The 24,492-nt window shown below is 36.4% G+C and overlaps 1 non-coding gene and 1 pseudogene across 1 annotated transcript; both read left to right on the forward strand.

Annotated features, from left to right (window-relative positions):
• Positions 1 to 1,985: 1,985 nt before the first annotated feature.
• Positions 1,986 to 2,513, forward strand: LOC114514983 (annotated as a pseudogene).
• A 15,012-nt stretch (positions 2,514 to 17,525) lies between these two features.
• On the forward strand, positions 17,526 to 17,689 carry LOC114491240. The gene has a single exon (XR_003684043.1). It is a non-coding gene; the product is annotated as a U1 spliceosomal RNA (small nuclear RNA).
• Positions 17,690 to 24,492: the final 6,803 nt, after the last annotated feature.

Genomic DNA, 24,492 nt, shown 5'->3' on the forward strand with positions numbered 1-24,492 from the left:
AACTTTAAATGTCATAATCCTAAGTATTTCAACAGAAGTCTTTCTAAAAATATTGGACACTTTTCTATTTTTTCAAAGAAAGTATTGAACATAATTTTGCATTACAATAGTTATCAATATGAACATTCATTATTTTATTTTACTGTAATTTATAGCCTAGTTTTATTTACATTTGTGAAAATTTCTTTTTTCTATTTTTAGTCTCCTCTTATGTGGCCATTGTAAGAAGACCTATTTATTAGAGATATTCTATAATCTAGTTTATTGCTTCTAAGGACGGGTGTATTGGGAAATCAGAACAAAATCACAAAGGAGGAACCCTAGTGAATGGAAAATTTATGAGCAAGAATCATAGAGTATTTCTTGTAAGATAAAGATAATACTTTTGTCCTCAGATTTTGGGGTGTTGTAACAGGTTCTTTTTGACTGTTTGTTTGATTTTGTTATGTATGTGTGCACTCTGAAACTTTTATTTACTGACATTTTATCTCAAGAAAGTACATTGGAGAGGTCAGTTTGACTAGCCAAATTCCAGGTAGAAAAGATTTTATTATTACTGTATAGGTATCATGTGTCTTATATAAGAGAAAAAAGCATTATTAGTTGTTTTTTTAAATATTTCTAAAAGATATAAAAAATTGAATGTAAAAAGGGAATTATATAGAGCCCACAAATCCTAAAATATTTAATATCTGAAAATTGACAGAAAAAATTTACAGACCCTAGCTATGAATAAAAGCTTATTTATTATATGGTCTTTTGTTATCATTTTTACTTTTGTTCATATGGACAGTCTCACTAAATAAATGATAAATTCATTGAAGGCAGGAACCAGACCATGAATCTCTGTCTTCTTCTGAGCATTCGGCACAGTATATCATAACTCATATCTGTGATTCTGTGATCATAAAGTATATACAGATCACCAAGCTTCCTAACATTTGTAAGATCTAGAAAGGGAACGAGAGAATGGTAAATTCTGTGGAAAAAAAAAAGAACGATATTGTAAGAATCACACAGTTGGAGATGTCTAAGACCCTCTAAGGCTCATTTTCATTAAATTTTTTACCCTTTAACAAATATAAATTAAATATATTTTTACCAATTATTACCTTGGAGATAAGCAGTTAACAAAATATACAACCACCTAAGTTTTAAACATCATGTGACTAACTAATGACTTTTTAAATAAGGAATAAATTTATGGTGAGCAAAATGGGGAGCTTTATTGATCTTCCAAGGAAGAGGTCCTGCAGAAATGTGTGGCGTATCCAACAAGACCTGCATTCTAAAAGGACGTATTAATCCTTTGTTATCAATTTACCTCCTCTGCTTTGAAAATGACTAACTTCTGTAACACTCTTTTGAAAGATTCAAATATGTTTTAGATACATTTTTCTTTGATATATTTATCTACATAATGATAAAAGTAAGTCAATAAAAGAGCAAATAGGCAACGTTATAGAGCTTAAGTGTGTGGCCTCTGGCCTGATACTTGGTCTGAATACTGCTTCTATCTTAGGATGTCTCCGCAAAAGGAAAACCTGTTGTTTGTCAGTTTCTTTTTATATAAAATGTGTATAACACTAGGTCCACCTTTGTAGAGATTATGTGAAGATTATTATATATGTAAACACTTATAACAATCTTGAAAATATAATTAGCAACTGTAGCAATTGACTAGTTTTTATTCTATATATTAGAAATCACTGGCTAGCGCTTATTCTTCTATGTATGAAGCACACATCACTCTTCCTATCACAGCTATAAAGATAATCTGTCTTCTAGAGCACCCTCTGCAGTCCTGGGATCTGTCTCTGACTTCAACAGGGTTTGGATGGAACAGACAGAGGGATATCCCTTCTTTCCAACTACCCTCCAACCTCTTTTTTAGTCACCACCTTTGGAACCACCTCAGCCATCCTCAGTCTCCGAAACCAGCCAACACCATTTTTTTGACATCAACTGCGCATTGCCAAGCAGCCATGAGCTCACAAATTCATTAGAATTATTCCATCAAGGTGGAGGTTGCCGTCAACCACCTGGCCAAGCTGTATCTGCAGGCCTCCTATACCCATCTCTCTCTAGGCTTCTATTTCGACCATGACTATGCGTCCCTGGGAGCATGGACCACTACTGAGAATTGGTGGAGGAGAAGTGTGAGGGTGCGGTCTCTTAAAGCTGCCAAACCACCACAGTGGCTGCATTCTATTACAGGACTTGCTGAAGCCTTCCTGAGATGAGGGGGGTAAAACTCAGGACACCATGCAAGCTGCCTTGACCTTGGAGAAGAACCTGAACCAGGCCCTTTTGGATCTGCATTCCCCTGGCTCTGCCTGCACAGATCCTCATCTCTGTGACTTCTTGGAGAACCATTTCCTGGATGAGGAGGTGAAACTCATTAAGATGGGCAACCACCTGACTAACATCCATAGGCTGGCCGGACCCCAGGCTGGGATGGGCGAGTACCTCTTTGAAAGGCTCACCCTCAAGCACAACTAGGAGCCTCTGGAGCCCAGCCCAGAGACCTTTGATGGACCCCTCTGCATTTCCCTGGTGTCTGGCTTTTGACTGAGCCACTCCATAAAACCACTATTCACCCTTTTAACCACCCTGGAACCCTCTCCCAGGCACCGGACCAAATGGAAACAATAAAAAAAAAAGATAATCTGTCTTCTAATTCTATAACAAGATGGGAGAGGAGACTGAACCATATGTGTGGTATGATTTATTCAAAAGAGCTTTCATTTTTTGCATGAAATCTCCATAATTTCTTGAAAACTCTTTTAGGAATGAACTCGAGGGAAAAAATTAGTGTTCTATTCCACTTAACCAGCAGGAATGTAAATTAGCATTCATATTCCTTCTATGTCTTGTAGACTTGTATTTTTTTTTTTAGAAACTTCAGTGTGTGGTTGCCTCTTGTGTGCCCCCAACCAGGGACCTGGCCCACAACCCAAGCATGTACCCTGACTGGGAATCAAACCAGCAACCTTTAGGTTCACAGGCTGGCACTCAATCCAATGAGCCACACCACCAGGGCATGTATTTTTTTAAATATTAAATAAAGACATCATAACTCTCATGGTTCTACATTTAATAGAATAAAGCAGACAATTTAAATATCTTCTGGTCTTATGAAGAGAGCACAATATACAATTAGTGATTTATTTATGTAGTCTTTGTAGTCACAGTCTCACATACCCATCATATTCAAACACTGAGGGACAAAGGAGCATTTTAAACAACTGCAAAAACAGATAAATGTTCTTATTTTTTAAATATTTTATTTATTTATTTTTAAAGAGAGGGGAAGGGATGGAGAAAGAGAGGGAGAGAAACATCAATGTGTGGTTGCCTCTCACCCACCCCCTACTGGTGATCTGACCCACAACCAGGCACATGCCCTGACTGGGAATCAAACCAGCAATCCTTTGGTTCACAGGCCAGCCCTCAAACCACTGAGCCACACCAGCCAGGGCTAAATAAATATATTAAAAAAAAAGTCCAGCGATCTTGACTAAAATTAGATGATGTATTCCATTGCAGACAGCAAAATTGAGAAAGAAGATCATGAACAATGTAATCAACATATTAGTAATATTTGCTTCAGGTTGTATACAAATTGCATAGAAAAAATACTTTCCCACAGATGTTAAGTACCAAAAGAAGTTAAAAGCAGTATTAGTAGCTTAAATATACCAAGTAAAAATGTATACTAGTTTATAAGAAGCATATCTTGATGTAGGTTGTAATATAAAATAAACTCACAATTGGTCATATAGAGAGAACGTCATGTTATTTATTATCAGTACCCTTAAACATTTAGATGAGTTCTTAAATATAAGTATCATGTAATTACTTTATCATGCAATAAAATAATGCTTTCTAAGGGTTTTGACTTTGGGTTTTGAGAAACACACTGATGCACAAAAGCAGGGATGGAAGATCCAGCACTGAAAAGGAAGCACCAGTCTGAAAATGTGAGTATGGTATGATTCCAACTATAAGACATTCTGAAAGAAGAAAACCTATAGAGACAGTAAAATGATCAGTGGTTGCAAGGGAGGGATGCATAGGTGGAGCACAGGGATTTTTTAGGTTAGTGAAACTATTGTGTGTATGGTGGATATATGACTTTATGCATTGTTCTGTGCCCATAGAACTGAACCATAATGTAAACTAGGGACTTCAATTAATAATAATGTATCAAGTAAGAAATGCACCACACTAATGCAAGATGTTAATAATAGAGAAAAATGTGTGTGGCAGAGGGAGAGAGGGGTATATAGAACTCTGTACTTTCTACTCAATTTTTCTGTTAACCTAAAACTGCTCTGAAAAATAGTGTGTATTAATTAATTTTCAAAGGTAGCATACCATACATGAGGTGTTTTTGTTAAATGCAGTAGATGGTAACTACTGAAATGATATTCAAGAAATAAATACCACAGACATTCCAATTAAAGGTGTGTAAAGCTAAAAGATACCCAAAGAAAAGCATATATTCTAGCCTTAAAGACTTCTAAGAAGAGAAATTCTACCACTTTCCTTTTCTATTCTAGATTTTAATTAATTTCGGAGCCCACCAAACTACTGTATATTAATACTTCTGTGTGCTCTGAAGAGTGATTTGATCAATGGTTTTCCTAAATAACTTTTCTCTACTTTAGTTTATTTATTAAGTAAATTATTGCTTTGCTTTATTTTTTTTCATTCTGATGAAAGCACCCCAACACCTTTAATTCTTTTTTCACAAATGCAAACTACAATGAACCAATAGGTGGCCAATAGACAAAATAGTTCATTCACAGAAATCCTAGCATTTGAAATTTACATTTCTACTATAGAAATTGTCAAGTTCTAGAAAGTTAAAACAAATTTTTATAGAAAACACTTTAGTACAGCCAAGTAACTTTTTACATTGACCTCTACAACTGCCTCACACTGGATTATGTTAGTTTTTTAATGTAATAAGGGATAAAACTCTTGACTATCCTAGAAATAATTTGCCTAAACTTTGTTCCACACCTGGTTTAATTCACTCCTTTGATAACATCATTATACACTACTATAATGTCTTAATTAAAATATTTTTATTGGAATAATCTTATGTTAAATATTTATTCTCAGGAAGAGATGAAGCCATAAAGTATAGTTACATGTGAAAGTTGCTAGTTGCTCAATGGAAAATGTCATAGAGACACCATATTGTATATAGCCTATTTCTGGAATAAGTTTGCAGATGAATTAAAACATCAATGTTTGAGCCTTCATAATGGCCATTGTCCATGAAACGATACATACCGCTGGTAAATAAATGCCTGGAAAAATTATAAAGGGCATAATTTCTGTGAATGTGTGCTCTTTCTAAGTATAATAAATTATAATCTCATCATAACTATGGGAGGGTAAAATACATTATGTTTTTATATGAAGAATCATCACTTGATCCTAGCATATTTTAAATCAATATTTATTGTCTTATAATCAACGTTAAGGGCTCTTTTATTATCTTAGACAATTTTTGTAATAATATGTATGTTAATTATTTGGCAATTGTAAATTTCTGTTTAAAATGATCCATGGGATTGAGCTAAAGATCTAAATATATTTCTTCTGTCTTTGTTGTGCTTTAAATTTATACCTATCTCAATTTATAGGTGTTAATCATGAATATTATTTTTTCTCTCCTACACTGGAAGATAGCTGTTAATAAAATGTTATGAAATTATGGCTCTTTTACCCAGCAAGCAGAAAATTAATAGCTTGATTATTCTGTCATAAGTCTTCCCTTTGATATTCTTTATCCTCTTTTGACAATATGGCACTACATCATGAGATTGAGTAAAATATTTTATATTACCATTTCTTTCTCATGCTAATGTGTATATATATAATGTCACATATATATGACCATTTCCATACTAAAATCTCAGCTTGTCCCTGTAACTAGATAAATGCATATTAAAATTGTCATTCCCATGTCATAGCTTTCTACTAATGTTGCAAAATAATATGATATTAGTGTACATCTAATATCATATATTAGATATTCCCTTAATTACTTCAGAGAATGTATGGATATTAGCTAGTTGAGACCAGCTGGGTTCCCTGGGAAGCAGTTGTAAGGTGAAGTTAAGTGTATGAAAGACTTATTAGCAAAAAAAAAACACAAAACAAAACAAAACAAAACAAAAAAAACAAACTGTGGACAGAAAGGAGAGGAAGCAGGATTAAATAGGGGGAGTTACCAGACATTATTGCTGACCCCGCAAAGTTTTTGCTAGTCCAACATGGAGCAAAAGAGTGAAGATTGCCTATTAGAGGAGTCCTGGGAAGACAATGGCCATGCTGTTTCCCACACCTTCCACAATTATTGGTTGAAGGCCATCCTGACACAGACAGGGCTTTGTCTTGAAATCTGAAGTGAACCTCTAATGAGTTAACAAGGAGATATATCAGGTAATCAATCACAAGTGGGCAGTAACTTCTCTCCTGAAGGGGCATCTAAATTACTCATCTCCATGTCTGAACAGTTCATTCTTTGGACTGTGTAGCTTCATTTAATCACACAGATTGGGGGAACAGCCTTTCAAGCATGGTGGGGCCTCTTTGTGAGGAGAAACTTGGAAGAACAAGGTCTCCCTGCAGTTTGTCTCAAGGTTGCAACCTGTATTTATCACTCCCCACCATAAATTTCCCTTGCCTTAAGATTTCATCTCTGCTGGTCTTGGTGGGATGCCTCATAGTAAGACCCAAACTTTCATTCCTTAAAATTCTGGGCTCTTGGTAACCATAGCTCTTTCAGGCCAGAATTGCTGTACTTATTCATGCATAGTTATAACTGTTTACCCAGTTCATTCTGGTATTGAATCTGAGGTTACTTCAGCTACACATACACCAAATGGCTGCCATCTTGTTGATGGTGAATATAACCAGTGGGTTCTATATTCATTGAACTAATTCTACATTTCCTTCCCTGCAAAAGAGGTTCTTTGCTTATTTATGGTCAAATATTTCAACTCGACCAGGGCCAAACAGCATGCCAGTAGCTGTTTTTTGAAATATATGTAATTTTCTGGTAGAAATGACATGGCCTTACTCCAGAAACCTAAGGGCCTGTGATTTTTCCACTGCTACTTGCCATAATATCCACATTGAATCTTTTCCACCACTAAAATATCCGACACAATATGCTATGCTGGAACATCTGAGTGACAGAAGTACTTGCACTGCAGCCTTTCTTGTCCCAGCTCTTATTTAAGCTGGCAGCATCCCATGTCATCCTATGCCTGGGCCAGAATAACATTCCTAGGTATGGAATATGTTATCTGTAGAACTTAAGAGTCTTTCCTAGCATTGAGCTTCCTTTCCAGTATGAAGGGGCAGAAGATACAGTAATTTGTCTTTTGCTTTGAAGGTGAAGTATCTGCATGCCCCTGGCCATTGGATCTCTCAATTTTGTTGCTGAAGCATCAGATTCCCAATTCTTCATGGTGCTAATTTCTCACCCTTTGGAGCACATACAATTTAACAAGATAACAGCGCCTTTTGCTTATTCTGCCTAATCAGCATGATCCATCATTATAATAAATCAACCAGGTGTTCTGTGAAATGTTCAGATAGCCTATATCTTTTTGGGTTTTATAAAAATAATGGATAGAATGGCTAGCCATTGGTAAAAGTAAATACACATTATGGTACATTCTATGTGGATGTGAACTATTTCTGATTTTCTTTCCTAATTAGTATAGACTAGAAAGTCCTAAATTATTGGTTGCATATTATCATGTGCCTGTGTATTAGTCTGCCTAGGAACAATACTTTGTCAGATATGGCAGTTGTGATTAGGGCTACTATTTAATTACCTTGTGGTAGTCCAAAGTGATTATCCAAAGTCTATTCAATTTTGGCAGGGGCCAGACTGATGAATGAAATGAAAATGTAATAAAAATCACCTATTTTGCATTCCTGAGATCTTAAGGAGTGGCATTCATCTCAACTTTTTCTCTCATCCTGAAATGGCAATACTATTCTGTCCTGATTGGAAGGGAATGCTGTTTCAGAGGCCTCCATTTGGCCTTCACCACTATTAGCTCTTAGCTCATTGCCCAACAATCCAACGTGGGCATTACTAAAACTGCCAGCTGTGCTGATCTCAAAAATGCATCAGGGACCATATAAATAAGCAGTGATTGGATTTCCACACTTATATGACCTACTGCAGGTAGAATTGGGCCAACATTTTATTTGTTATTTGAGGCAACTATGATAATGCTTGAAGTCTGTAGTATCAATGTTGACTGAACCCTGTGTTCAGTGATCCTTGAAATGTTTGCACATTCCTCTTAACCCAGTGTACAATCATTCAGGTAAGTAGCCATAGGTCCTTAGTGCTAAAGAAAGGCTGGGGAAATTATTGCAGAATATAGCAGCTATGGTATTTCAGGGTTTTTTCTTGGGGGATCAGGTAATCTGTTCAGGTAGAATGTTCTGGATCAAGTCAGAAAATCTACTCTGATTTGGAAACTGAGGATAGTATGATAATTTTTATTGGGGCAACTGCTTTCAGCTCTGTGCTTTTTCTCTACACACACTCTCTGCATGCACATACAATATACTGGTACATTTGTTCACTGTCTTATATTTAACCCTTAGGGATGCCCTGCTCTTTGAAACATCTTTATGATTCTCCATGTGTCAGGGGCCCTTGACCAAAAGGGTCACTCTGAAAGTGTCTATCATTATGATAACTACAACCCCATGGCTTCTGATGGTTCAACACTGCCACCTGCTTTCTACTACTTTGAGGCCATATCACCATTCCTGTTGCTTTCAGTAAGCTGCCAAGTTCTATAAAAGCCATTCTGCAATCAGCCCAGACTGTCAGAGGAGAGCCACAGCTGAAGCTCTTAATGATGACTGCCACTCAGTATTTTTCTCACTAGTGTATTTCTGACAGCTGTGGGTGAATAGTATGGCTTCAAGGTCATGGAACATAATTCTCTGGATGTTCTCATAATTCTCTGTGTGACATCACATAATCTTTAGGCCTCACTTAATATATTCAATCCAATATGCCTGCTTTCCTTGGCCTTTAATCCCTTTATTATCTGCTCTGATAATTCAGGCATTTTAATAGCACTCAGTGTGGCCATTATGTTTTCTCAGCTTCGAGATCCAGTCCTAACAGCAAGTTTGCACGATACCCTGAGGGTCTTGCCAGAATGTGAAATCCTGTATAAATACTGAACTAGTGGCTCCAAATTAATAAACTGCCCTTTTCCAGGCTATGTTCCAGCTCCTTTGATCAAACACCCTCAGATTCCTATCTCACTGTTCCTAGGAATAAATGCTTTCTCATTCCAGCTGTTACTTGTAGGTATAATTTCTTTGCTCTGGTATTATTTCCAGCATGGTATGGATGGGTTATGTAACCATTTAGATCTAATTATAGGCCTGCAGCAGTGCAAGTGGGGGGGCATCTCTGGAAGGTAGCAAAGAAAAAATTGGCATTTTCCTCCAGAAGCAAGTACTAACTCTTAACAGGGATGGAAGAAGGTGGGCCATTTTTTTTCAGTTAGGCTCAAGTGGTTCATATAAATTTGAAGAGTCAAAAATCTTCAGAGATATTCACAAAAATGTCCCAAAATTATATGTCAAGGCCCCAGATTTTTCCAACTGGGTCCTGCTTTTGGCATCACAGGCCTACCCCAGTTCAACATTCAACCTTCTTAAGTGTTCAGCCATTTTGACTACTGAGCCTTATGTCGACTTGCCTTCTTCTGTTTGCCAGCTTCATGAGATTCAGGGTTTCCAGAGACTCTGGTTCCCCACTAAGTTTCCAATACTTAGTTACTTGCCTTCAAATTTGTATTATCTATTCAAGAAATCAAAGCAATTTAGTAACAACATCCAGTTCTTCAGTCTTTATGTCTATTATTTAACTTGTATTGTTTAAATGTCTGAATCACGGCACTGGCCAGGATCCCCATCCCTCCATCAGGCAGACCCTGCACACTGCCAGTGTATATTCGAACAAGTGAGCTGCTGCTTTTGTCAGGAGCACATTTCTATTGACAGTCCTCTCTTCAGTTGGGCCTGAGTGGCCCATGTTTTTTAACGGCCACAACATAGTTTTAAGATCGAAATATCTGGATTTCTTGCTTCTTCCCATATCTCTTTCTACAGAATGTGGAAGATAAGAAATGAAGATATGAAAACTGAAGACAGAGATGGCAAACATTTTTTAGAGCCCCACTACCATAATATGACCATGGTCCAGTACAGGGGCTTAGAAGCAAACATGCTTTACTAATTTCCTATGATTGCTGTAACAACTTGCCACAAATTTTGCATTTTAAAACAACACAGATTTATTATCTTAGAGTTCTTAAGGTCAGAAGTCCTACTATCTATGTATCAGCAGAGCTGGCTATAAGTCTTCTGGAAACTCTTAGGGGAAAATCCATTTTCTTGCCTTGTCAGCTTCTAGAGACCACCTTTGTTCCGTGGCTCATGGCTCCACTGTGCATTTTCCAAGCTAGCAGTAGAGTGTCCTCCAGCCTCTCTCTCACTGCTTTGGTCATGAAGCCTTTTATAGCACTGGCCTTCTTGCCTCACTCCTATAAGGATTCATGATTAAATTGGGTCCACGCAGATAAACCAGGTTAATATTCCCACCTCAATGTCCTGTCCATACATGACAGAAAACATTTTGAGATATTAACTGAGATATATTCCCACCTTTTATGACCGACCACCCCCTTACATATTCCATTAGGGAGCACCTATAACCCCTAACGGCGAGGACAATAAAAAAAATTTGTGTTAAAACTTTGGATTTGAGTTCCAATAGATGTTCTTGAAATCACAGCAAAAAATACTGGGACTAGTGTTTCAGAAAGAAAGGTTTTGTTCTGTTTCTTTCATGTTTTTGTTTTTAACTCTAAAATTTCAGAAATCAATTTCAAAGATCAGAGAGACAAAACAGTGTCTCATCACAGATCAACACACATTAGGTTTTGATATCCAAAGGACAAGTGAGGATTTCATAAGTTAGGTAAAACCACAGTAGATGAGTTCTGGAAACTCTCAGCCAAATATATTGTTCTAATGCCAGAGCTACACATCTGGTCCCAGGGTCTTGGATCATATTTGGGAAAGGACTGGAAGAAAAGAGACAGAGAGGAATCTTTCTGAATTGACAGAGTTTTTATGCAATAGGAAACTAACAGTTTATTTTTTGATAATAAATATATGTTAACTAATGTAAATAAATATTTGATAATAGGTTACTACAGTTAAGCAAAATTGGAAGACTAAGAGTTTAGCCTTCTTGTAGAATTTCACTAATATTTATTTATTTATTTGGCTGAGTTGAGTTCCTACTAGCACTGGAACACTTTTTTTTTTGTCACTGAAGAATTCTATGAAACAGGTGTGATTTTCTGTTTTAAAGAAATTTTTATTGTTATTTTCCCATTGCCATTTAGTCTCCTTATACCCCCCTTGCCCTGCACCCTGCAATCACCACACTGTTGTCCATGTCCATGAGTCCTTTTTGTTTTTCATTTCAATTGTTATTTCAATGGAAACTTAGAGAGCTAACGCAGCTAGTGAATTATGTTGGGAAATAATGCTCCATGGATACTGAATTTCTGCACTTTTTATGGAGAGGCACTGGTAACTTCTGTCCCTGATCATTTATTCAAGGGTGTTAGTAGAACAAACAGCCTTGGAAGATAGAAATAGTGTCTTCTTCCAAGACCAGAGGCAGATTTGTTTTTAGACCATGAATATAAGGATAATGTTTCCCTATAGGGCAAAAATGGGCAGATTTGACAGCAACCACTTATAAGATAGGGGCTTCCTAAGTTCTTCATTTCTCACAGTGACACAAACCTGTTGTGCATGTAGCATCCACCTGTGCCTGTCTGCATGGCACCTATTGGACTTGGGGTTGAGAAGAACTGATGAACTCATTAAGTTTGTTATGCTTGCTGTGCCTTACATAATAAATCATCTGTCTTCAGCCCCAGCTGGTGTAGCTCAGTGAATTGAGTGCTGGCCTGTGAACCGAAGGGTTGCAGGTTCATTTCCCAGTCAGGGCACATGGCTGGGTTGTGGGCCAGGTCTCCAGATGGCAGTGTGTGAGAGGCAACCACACACTGATGTTTCTTTTCCTCTCTTTCTCCCTCCTTTCCCCTCTAAAAATAAACAAACTAAATCTTAAAAAGTAAATCATCTGTCTCTGAATCAAGAGTTTCATGTCTTTTGCAAGTGTTTATGACACTGTGACATGTTAACTTGTCAGCTTAAAAGCAGGGTAAAATTTTGAATCCCAGTTCTTGAAAATGTCCTTGCAGTTCTTGAATATTAGAATTTGGGCACTCTGATTCTAGAGACCTGATTTGAAACCAAGAATCTGAATATCATACAATGTCTACTGAGGAAGCCAGCTGAAAGGAAACTAGCATAAATATAATGTGTAAACTTGACAGTTTCCTTAGTAACTGTCAAGTAAGATCAAATTGATTCCCAGATTGTCAGTAGAATTTTTTTTTTACTTCATAAGTCACCCTATCAATATCTTGGTTTTCCAAGGTATAGTGGACAAAGCACCACTCCAGAAGGGTGGCCCTCAATTAACCTGGACAAGTAAATTGTGGGGAACAAGAAACTTTGGTACAATTATTCTTCTTAAAATTCCCCAATGCATTAGTATTTAAAATCTCTTAAAACCCTATAGTAGGGAAAATTATTCTATTTCTTTTATTTCAAATATCCTGAACTAATGGATAATAAAACTTCTTCTAGCATCCTATGGATGTAGTGTCCCACTGACCACATTCTGAGAATCACTGATTGGGATGGATGTATCCTCTGGGCCTATTCTCATTGTTATTGCAAAGCTTTGAATAACTTCTGGTTTAAATGATTGCACCTGTACTACCAGAGGAAAGAAAAGTTACGTGAGTCCACACACAGGCTGCAGCAGTTATTGCAGATCTTGGATTTGCAATAAAATCATCAAAATGATGCTAAGAATTAATGTTTTCAAAACTCCCTTGGCTAATCTAATGTTTAGTCAGAATTAAGTACAACTTTGATGGCACAGTAAGGCTGGAACTCACTTCTGGAGAAATCATAAGGAATGGATGTTTGGAGCCTATGTTATTCTGTCAATATGATAGCTACCAACTGCATGTCACTGTATAAATTTTAGCTTAAATTAAGGTAATTAAACAAAATTTAAAATGCTTTCTTTCAGTCACTCTGGCTATATTCCACATACTTGATAGCACAAGGAACTAGTGACTACATTCTTGAACAACACACACAAAGAATGCTTCCATCATCACATAAAGTTCTATTGCTCAGTGCTGTCGTGGAAGGTCCACAGTTTTCTCCCTGCATGGCTATAGCCAACCTTAGGGGCTCTCGGTTTGATTTTATTAAGGAAGCCAGTGGTCTTCACTAAGGAGAAACAAGGGGGATGTGGACAGAAAGCTGCATGGTATGTGTGTGATATATGTTTATGTGGGTGTGTGTGGTTATACACATGTGAGCACATGTGTGTTGTGGAAATAATGGTGCTAGTTTCACTTGTTTGGCCCTATGAAATGTACTATGCTCTAAAACTGTGGAATATTATAGAGATGATATAAGAAAAATATGAAAGGCATCCTTAGAAGCTTAGCTGTAAAAATTTTTCTAATTAATCAGTGCTTATTGTCTTAATATTACTTCCCAAAAGTACTTTCTCTAATGTCATTATTATTGATTTTTCCCCTTAACTTTCCTAGTTTCTCTGGTTCTTGTCCTGGAATGACCCCATTACTAGGGAAGAAATTATGACTAACCCTTTTATCAACTATTCTCTAAGATACAGCTATTAACTACAAGATCTGAAACCTAGATTTTCTTCAATATCTTTTTTACAAAGGTTAGAAAAAATATCTTAAGAAACAAATAAAAATAGGCAAAAGAAAATTGTTTAAGCTATTCAGTGAAAGCTGTGCAGATAAAAGAGTGTTTTCTCTAAAATTTTATGATTATCAAGTGTGTGTCATTTAATGAATGACATAAACTGTGTGAAAAAAAAAACTCATGCCATTTAAAAAGTGGCACTTAGCTATAGAGAAGGGTAGTTCACTGTTTTCTTTCTCTGGGGAACTGGAGAAGGGGAAAATCCAAAAATTTTTTCTGACTATAATCCAGGTACATTAACCACAAACCATTTTTAAAAGAGTCAATTCTTTAAAAAAAATATGTATTGGTTTCATATATGTAGTTCAATTATTAGACAATCATGTACTTCACTTACTGCTCCCTTCCATATTCCAGTACTCCAAGTGGCACCAAACTTAGTCATTACAATATTATTGACTATATTTCCTATGATTTACTTACTTCACCATCACTGTTTTGTAACTTCCATTTGTAACTACTGATCTCTGCACCTATTTCACCCATTTCCCCAACCCTCTTCCCTCTGGCAACCACCAGTTCTGTCTCTGTATCCATGAGTCTGTTTCAATTCTGATTTTTTGTTTATTCTGTTCTTTGGATTCCACAAATAAGTAAAATCAGGTGGTATTTGCCTTTCTTTGACTTATTTTCTTTCTTTGAGCATAATACCACCTAGGTCTATACATGCTGCTGCAAAAGGTGAGATTTCATTCTTTTTTAACAGCTAATGTTCCATTATACACACGAACCACAACTTCTTTATCCACTCATCTATTGATGAGAATTGGGGTTGCTTCCCTAGTATAGCTATTGCAAATAATGCTGCAAAGAACATATGGGTTCATATAGTCTATTTTAAAAATATTTTTATTACTGTTCAATTACAGTTGTTCCCATTTTTCCTCCATTGCTCTCCCTTGCTCTTTCCACCCCCCAATCCCACAGTCAATCCTCCCTGCCATTGTCCTTGTCCATGGGTCCTTTATATACATGTTCCTTGATTTGACTCTCCTCCTCATTTCCCTCATTATCCTTCTTCCCTCCCCTCCCCTCTGGTTGCTGTCAGTTTATTCTTTATTTCATTGTCTCTGGTTCTATTTTGCTTGCTTGCTTGTTTTGTTGATCAGGTTCTGCTTATAGGTGAGATCATATGGCATTTGTCTTTAATCCCTTAGCTTTTTTTACTTAGCACAATGCTCTCCAGTTCCATCCATGCTGTTGTGAAGGGTAGGCTCTTTCTTTCTATCTGATGTGTAATATTCTGTTGTGTAAATGTACCACTGTTTCTTGATCCATTCATTTACTGATGGGCACTTAAGTTGTTTCCAGCACTTGGCTATTGTAATTAACCCTGCTATGAACATTGAGTGCATAGGTTCTTTTAATTGGGGGTTTAGGATTCAGATTTAATTCAGTCCCAACCAAAATTCCAATGAATTTTTTTGTTGATATACATAAAACTGACTCTGAGCTTTACATACAGAAGCAAAAGACCCAGAATAGCCAACACAATATGGAAGAGCAAAATTAGAAGAGTAACACTACTCAACTTCAAGATTTAGCTTAAAGCTATAGTAATTAAGACCAGGTAGTTGGTATTGGTGAAAGAATAGATAAACAGATCAATGGAACAGAATACACAGCTTAGAAATAGACCTACATAAATATAGTAAACTAACCTTTAACAAAGGAAGAAGGCAATACAATGGAACAGATACAATGTTTTCAGCAAATAGTGCCAGAACAACTGGATATCCAGAATGCCAAAAAAAGAAAAAAAGAGAAAAAAAATTTAGACATAGGCTCTACACTTTCACAAAAAATACTTAAAATGGATTATAGATCTAAATGTAAAATGATAACACTCCTGGAAGATAACATAGAAAAAATCTAAATGACCTTGGGTATTATGATGCCTTTTTAGATAAAAAGCAAAAGCACAATCTATGAAAGAAATATTTGATAAGCTGGACTTCATTAAAATTTAAAATTTCTGCTCTTCAAAGCACACTGTCAAGAGAATGAAAAGATAAGACAAAGATTGGGAGAAAATATTTGCAAAATCACATCTAAGGACCATTATGAAAAATATACAAAGAACTCTTAAAATCCAAAAATAAAAAAAGAAACAAACCAACTTAAAATGATCTAAGATATGAACAGATAACTCACAAAAGGAGATCTACGAATAGCAAATGAGTGTTACAAAAGATGGTCAGGGTCATATACCATTGGGGAAATTGCAAATTAAAACATCAATGAGATGCAAAGACACACTAATGAGAATGACCACAGTGTAAGACACTAATAACAGCAAATGCTGGTAAAGTATGGGGAGCAACAGTAACTCTCATTCATTGTTGTTGGGAATGCAACATAATACAGCTACTTTGGAAGGCAGTTACTGTTATTTTAAAAAACTAAACATAACCTCACCATGCAATGCAGCACTTGTGTTCCTTGATACTAACCCAAAGGATTTGAAAATGTATGCCAACACAAAACCCTATACACTGATGTTTGTAGTACCTTTATTAATAATTGCCAAAACTAGAAAACAAACAAGCATCTTTTCATAGGTAGATGAATAGATAAATAACTGTGGTATATCCAAACAATGGAATATTATTCAGCACTAAAATAGATGTACCTCAAGCCATGAAAATATATGAAAGACTCCTAAATTCATATTATCAAATGAAATAAACTAATTTGAAAAGGAATCATATTGTATGATACAGATTACAAGACACTCTGGAAAAAACAAAATTATGGAGACAATAAAAGAATCAATGGTTGCAAGGAGTTAGGAGAGGGAGGTATGAATAAATAGGGCACAGAGGCTATTTGAGTAGTGAACCTATTCTGTATGATAGTATAAGGTATTTGTGTGTTGTTACACATTTGCCCCAAACCATAGAATGTACAAAATCAAGAGTGGTTCTTATTGTAACCGTGGACTTTGGGCAAAACCACTGTGTCAATGTAGGTTCATCATTTGTAATACAAATACCACTCCAGTGTGAGATTTTGATGATAAAGGACATTGCATATGTGGAGCAGGGAGTATATGGAACCTTCTAATTAATTTTGCTGTGAACCCAAATCTGTGGTAAAAATAATGCCTATTAAAATATGTTTTCACGAAACTTTTGTTTTTATTCTCATTAGAACCATACAAATTCAGTGAGGTAGTAGATTGCCATATATGTATATGAATATATATTAAAATTTACATGTACAAAATTTAATATGTATTCATATACTTATACTTTATATATTTTGATGCTTACATTATATATTAATTTATATATACACAAAATTATATATATATTTTATAAACATTTAAAAGACAAAATACTATGGATTTGGGGAGTTGTAAATGAAAACCTTTTGTTTAGAATACATAGAGAATTATACATTTAATGGTATTTAGAAATAAAATAAAAACAATAATAGACTGGCATGAGTTAAGACCAGAGATATGGTGTCAAAAATTGACATTATATTTCATTTTAAGTTTATTACATTGGTATTAAAATATAGTAAACATTACCTGGCAGTGGAGATACTATGATCACGAAGGTGGTTTTCCCAGGGCAAGGCTTACCCATTTCACTTTGGATGTGCTGACCCCTGCAATTTCCCCAAATGTGGGAAACTCATCTGCATAGTTTGTGATAGTGGGGGACTGCATTTGTGCTCTCCCCTGGAAAAAATATATAGTAAACAATGTCACAAACTTACCCATTTTTAGGAGTTTCCAGATACAAGGGACTACAGCCTGAAACAGATGCAGTTGAATTACACATCTCTCTGAAGTGAACTTGTAGATAAAATTTCCCAAACATCATTGAAAAGAAACCACGTAGTGAAGAGAATAATTTTATTACATATTAAATGATGATACACTTCAAAGCTCAGTTCATAATAACAGTGAGTGACAGGTAAAGGGTACATTTGCAAGTAGATGGAAACTTGCTGTAATGTAAACCAATCTGTCTGGTCCAAGTTCTGATTGTTTCTGAAAGTAACTAAGTTTTGTTAATTTATGCACATGAAAACATACATTTGAAATCTCTACTAGCTCAAGTTACTGATATTACTTATGGTGAATATTTCTGGTCTGTGTAATATATTGACATTACCTGGAAAGATTTTCTGTTTGTGTTCTATTTTTCTTAGTCCAGGCAATGTACTTTCAAGGGTTACATTTGCTCGCTACTGGGTGTGCAACTGCAGGCTTTTGTAGGTAAACTTCCCCTTTCTCTTGTCTTCTGAAGCCTTAAAAACCAAACCCCCCTCACTTAGCCCATAACCCAGCTGACCAGCATCTTCCCCCAGTCCTCTTGTTGTTCTACCTTCTTAAACAGCCCTCTTATTTCTCAGGTCCTCCACCCTCCACCTACTTTACCACTCCCACTCAACCAGTCTTTGTTTTTCATAAACATAAAATTCAAGACAGGAGACATGTCAGTGATTTTGCTCCTGCATCAACATGAAGCCTACATATTGAGTATGATATAAGGAACTCTAAGTGAATTTATTTACTCTACTGTTTTGTTTTTTGTTTTTATGAGAAGATCTGTTGCTAAAGGTCTCTGGCTATGCATACAAAAGTCTCACAACTATAAAAAGGAAGAAACAAATGCCAAGCACATCACATCCAGCTGAGAAACCAAATGTTAAGCAGGGACAATGGAGGGGTTGAGCTTGGCAGTTAGCACTGAGACCAAATGATGATTGCTATTCGGAATAGTAAACATTCTAATGAGCATGGGAAGTTAGAGGATTCCAAATGACAAAGAAGATTGGCATCAGTGCCCACACTGTAGTCACATTATAGCCAGCATTTTAAAGACGAAAGAGGGAAAAATGCATTTTTAGTCTTCAACAAAGGAAGAAATAGGAAGATAATATTTTAATCCTTTCCCTGTCAAAGGCTAGTAAATTAATAATATAATTAATAATACTTTGTACAAAATGTAGTAAATGCACATGCTAGTTGAGAGTAAAAAGTGCTGATGTTGTAAACTGTTGCATCTAAGGGGTGTTTGGTGGCTTACAAAGCCACTTGCCACATAGAGCAGTGTGCCTGTAGCTTGAAAACTGGAGGTCTGGTCTTGGGAAAAACTATACTCTGGATCAGCTGTTGTGCATCCTGTGACACCAGGAATGACAGGTTATGTACTGATTCCCTCTTCCTTTTCAGCAATTTGAAGTTCATGGGGGAAAAAGTGAGGAGAAGGGGAAGAATCAGAATTCCTGGCTGTCCTGTGTTCCCTGAGCAGATAACATAGTTGTTCTCTGTAGTCCAGGCAAAAGGGCTTGGTAATGAACTTCCCAGTTTTTTATTTTTTACCTGACATTTATTCCTTGTTCACAATGTGAGATCTCAACCCCATCTCTGTATCTCCAAATATTGTATAAGAATTGTAAACATTTTGGCATTTTGACATCAATAGTCTTAAATTAAGTTTCTAGCATCTATACATGTCTCCCAGAAATTTTGTCTGTAAACAAGGAAAGATCATTTTATAAAATGTTCATGGATATTTAGTGACTCAAAATAATGGGCTAAGCTCATAATATATCTTTATGAACTGATCTCTAGGAAAAAAGGCATACTTTAATAAATTATTGAATTCTTTCAGTAATTCTTACTGTCTCTACATTCAGTATAACCCTAAATACAAGGATTTTGAAAAACAAAGGATAATAAATAATATTTACTGGTTAATTCTGTGGTAGCTGACAATTAAGAAACATTTCAAATCAATTTACCCTAATATTTGATGTCTTTATAGTAAAACATTAGAAACTTAGCTAAATGAATTTTCTTAAGACACATCTGTTTAATAGAAGCTAAGCCTCTGTAGCTTTCCAAGGTGAAGTAGTTTAAAAGTCATTTGACAAACATTGGCAGAGGACTTGTTAAACTAAATCAATGATAAGCATCATAAGATTCCAAACTGAGAAAGAAAGCTTATGGATCCTGCTTTCAAATACAATAAAATTCAATTGTCAATGTGTCATAGTATAGAATGAGATAGGCAGTATAACAAAAACATAAGCAAAGATTTCAGGAAAACTAGAAGAGGAAAGGATCAATAAGAAGGGGAAGGGCAATCAAATAAATGCTAATTGATCTGGGCTTTAAACAATAAATTAAATTTAGGTAAGCAAAGAAGAGAAGAATTTGCCATAGACACACACTTATATGGAGATAAGAAAGTAGTCCCTTATGCACAAAAACAAGATCAAAGCTAGCAGTATGGTGAACAGCATTTAGCTCCAAGTGTAGGGTCTGTCACAGATTACACATTCCCTGTTTCTTGTCTCAGCTTGGTTTTTCTCCATAGCACATTTTCTACTCAAATATGTTTGATAACTTACATATTCATATTTATTGTCTGACTCTCGGTGTGACAGGATGGCTAACAGTGTATGTGTATTAACACACACAGAAATGCTTTCTATTCTTGCTTGAATTATAGTTTGACTGCATTTTCCATTGTTCTTTATGATTAGGTGTTCCCATATGAATAAGCTGTAGTATGGCCAACCTTGGGGTGTGCCAAGACCCTGGAAATATTTTTGTGGGGCCCTCATTTATTTAAATGATTTGATTAAATATGTATTACAGAATTCATGGGCCCATGTGAGTTATAGTGATTTATCAATGAAAATTTAGAATAATGAATAAGAAGAGTTACTTCTGTATTGATTTACTGTCCAATAAATACCAGGTAGTTCAGACAGACAGAGCATTGTGCTGATAAGTAAAGATTTTGGGTTCAATCCCTGGTTAGGACACATACAAGAATCAACCAATGACTGCATTAAAAAGTGGAAAAACGAATTTATGTTTCTCTCTCTCTAAACTCAATCAATAAATTTTAAAAAATTAAATTAAATAAATACATACAAATGTTCTCCACAGTGTGCAGGCACCCTCTCTTCCTGCTAAGATTAAGAAACCTTTCTGGATTCTTTATTGTCAAATACGACGCTCCAGTCTAATTTCTTTATCTCCTATATGAAATAAGTAGTGACACTGTTATTATTAATAATGCCATGGATTTTTGGAACCTGTTCCTATTTAATTCTATATATCCTCTTGCCTCTGCAGGTCCTAATACCATTTATTCAATGCTGATTGCATCATTATCCAAGACACTGCATTATCCATCATGCTGCCTGAGATGACCAGCTTTCAATGAATTTCAGAGAGGTTCTTATTGTGCTTCATTGATGATGACCACAAATGCAACCATTATCCAGAGAATGCAGAAGAGTGTGAAAGATCATTCATCTTCTGCTTACCTTAAAGTTACCATTTGGAGAGTATAATAGTACATCTTCCAAACACACATTCTCTTTAATTCTTTAAGCCATAGCATTATATTCTTGAAATGCGATCTCTTTCAATGTCAATTACATCACTGCTCTCCACATACCACCACCAGTGGAGAGGACAGATGAGAACAGATGAGGGGTGTATGGGTGGACCAAGAAGAGCAGTTACCTCTATGTAAGAAGTGCCCACCTGTCCTCTGGTATGGCTTAAGACTAAGTTGGATGGACACAGTGCCACTGCTTCTATTGGAAGCAAGAAGACAGCAATCAGAGGACACTTAGTCATTGTGGAAAAATACCCTCAAAATATTTTGAAATGCATAGTTGTAGCCACTCCTGGAAGATGGTATGACACATGGAACTAGGTACCAGGAGGCAGGGTATCGCAGAAAGAGAAACATTTTTTCTGCCAGTACTTACCAGTTGTGGATGATGCAGACCAGAGGCAGCACCATAGACAGAACGTGAACCAGTAAGAGCTGATAGAGAAGAAACAGCTGATACATAGGCCCATACTTGTGGCTCAAGCCCAAGTGGTAGTTTTAATTGTAAGTAGTCTAAATCTCTAAATTCAGCATGTATCCAACATGAGAGAGAGATACTCCACATCAGCATACCAAACAATAGAGGCACCCTAAACTTAGAAACCCTTAAAAAATACCAGCCAGTTAGAGTAATTTGCTCATCAGGCCACCCTCCTGAAACCAAAACCTGGGCACAGGATCTCAGGATAACCTCATGGACTTAAATTCTAGAGCTCTTTGCAGTATCTAGTCTACCCCACCATGAGGTGGAAGGTCACTGTGTAACACAAGGTGAGAAACAGGAATAGGATCTAGTCTGGGATGCAGCCATCCTTCAATGAAAGTCCTCCTTACCAGTCCCAAGCATTTGGAGGCCTAAAAATTTCAAATACAGTACCCTAAAACATGGGCCCCCTGCAATGCAGGACATGAGACAGAGTCCCCTAAATGTCCATGTCTAAGGGGAGGACTTGTTCTAGCCAATGGAATATAAGCAGAAGTGAAGAGGAATTCTTCCAGGTGGAAGACTGGTTAAAAAGGATGAAGAGATTGAGAAGTACAGATTGGTAGTTACACAATAGTCACGGGGATGTAAAGTACAGTATGGGAAATATAATCAATAATAATATTGCAATAACCACACACGGTGCCAGGTCCTGGAAATATACTTTGTAAAGTATATGATTGTCTAACCACCATACTGCACACCTGAAATGAATACCAAATAATATTGAAAGTAAGCTGTAACTGAAAATATAAATTAAAGTTAAAAGAAAAAGACATACAAATATCCCACATGCTCTCCCTTGTTTTTTCTTCTATTTACTAGATATTTTATTCCATTACAGTCTTAAAGCCACATGTGGAGTAAATGCATGGAGCAAAGCAGTCTCCCTTCCTCTGTGGCCCATAGGAACATTTTTGACTATGAGATACATGAAAAATAACTTTCCATTTTATCTGAGTCAATATATATTTGGAGTTTTATTTATTTCAGTGGTTGCCTACTCAAGCAAACATAATCTCTCGCTAAAATGTGGACTCAAGGGTTTAGAGTTTTGTTTACTTTGTATCCTGTTTTATTTCTGGTGCATAGAAAAATGTCTGCCATGATAATGGTCTATTGTAATCTCCAGTGATTGTTGTTAAGCATAATCTTCAATACAAGATCACCTGAGAAAATAAATATTTAGTGGAATCCAGTTTCAGGAGCTATGTGGTAGCAATGGGGCCACAAAGCAGAACAGAAGGAAGATACAACTTGTTGTATAGAGGCAAACCTCATTTTATTGCACTTTGCTTTATTGCACTTCACAGATGTGTGTGTGTGTGTGTGTGTGTGTTTTAACAGACTGAAGCCAAGGCCCTCCAACAGCAAAAAGACTGTGACTTGCTTTATTGTAATACTCCCTTTATTGTGGGGACCTGGAACCAAATCCACAATATCTCTGAGGTATGCTTGTACTTCAATGTTTTGTGCTTATGCCAAAGACATTGGTTCAGAAGCTTTGGGCCACAAGTGACTTTTAGAACCCAGGACAAACCTGAGGATTCTATTTAGATGTCTCATTCATGGTCATAGGAACTGTGATGAACTGTACTTGCAGGTGGAAGACCTCAACAGTTAAACTGGGGGAAATGCAAAGTCAAGAGCTGGTACAGGCAGCTCGTAGATGTTGTGTCATAACCTGAAGGACCTTAGTTCTCCCTATGAAATGCATATATTTCCAGAATGTGTGGATCATATTGGAGGGATCTAAAATTAAATTTAAGGGATGGTATAATGGATCAATGTTGTGTGAAGGCTGTGTAGATCATAATGCTAGTGAATAAGTGATGGTAATGAAGACGAGTATTGGCACAGGCAGGGCAGAGCTGGTAGAATGGCTCTATAGAAGCAGCAGCTGAAACAGTAGCACCGAGCCATTACTTAAGCCTATGTTTTATTTTTTAATTCAAATAAATAGATATTATTGAGAACTACAGGAACATTTGAAAGTGCCGAATAATCATCTAATTGTGGTAGGCCAAGGCAGACTAACTGTATTGAAACCTTAAATTAAAAGGAAAACAATAAAAAATGAGAAGTAGAAGTACTTAGGTAATCCAGATGTTTGTCCTCATGGGTTTTGGTCAAGGTTTTTCAGACTCTGTTATTTCCTCTGCATGACCTATCCACGTTAGTCACCCCTCTGGGTTGAATGGCCAGTATGAACAACAACTGAACCAAAAGTAGGCTATTGTATCTCACTCCTAATCAAGCAACTCTAAAGTGTGTTAAGGTATGTAGAACATCAGTAATGAGCAGGATGTGGGTATAATTAAATATTAAGGAAAGCAAAATGTGAATAGTTTGGTGATAAGGAAGATTCCATTGTTCCTCCTAATACAATAATTCCACATGTATAATGTGAACATTAATTTAAAGTCTAGCCCTGGGTGGTATAGCTCCATGAGTTGAGCTCAGACCTGTGAACGAAAGGGTCACTGGCTCAATTCCCAGTCAGGGTACATGCCTGGGTTGCAGGCCAGGTCCTCAGTAGGGGGTGTGTGAGAGGCAACCACACATTGATGTTTCTCTTCCTCTCTTTCTCCTTCCCTCCCCCTCTCTCTAAAAAAATAAATAAATAAA

This window comes from Phyllostomus discolor, chromosome 2, assembly GCF_004126475.2.
Source record: "Phyllostomus discolor isolate MPI-MPIP mPhyDis1 chromosome 2, mPhyDis1.pri.v3, whole genome shotgun sequence".
NCBI lineage: Eukaryota > Metazoa > Chordata > Mammalia > Chiroptera > Phyllostomidae > Phyllostomus > Phyllostomus discolor.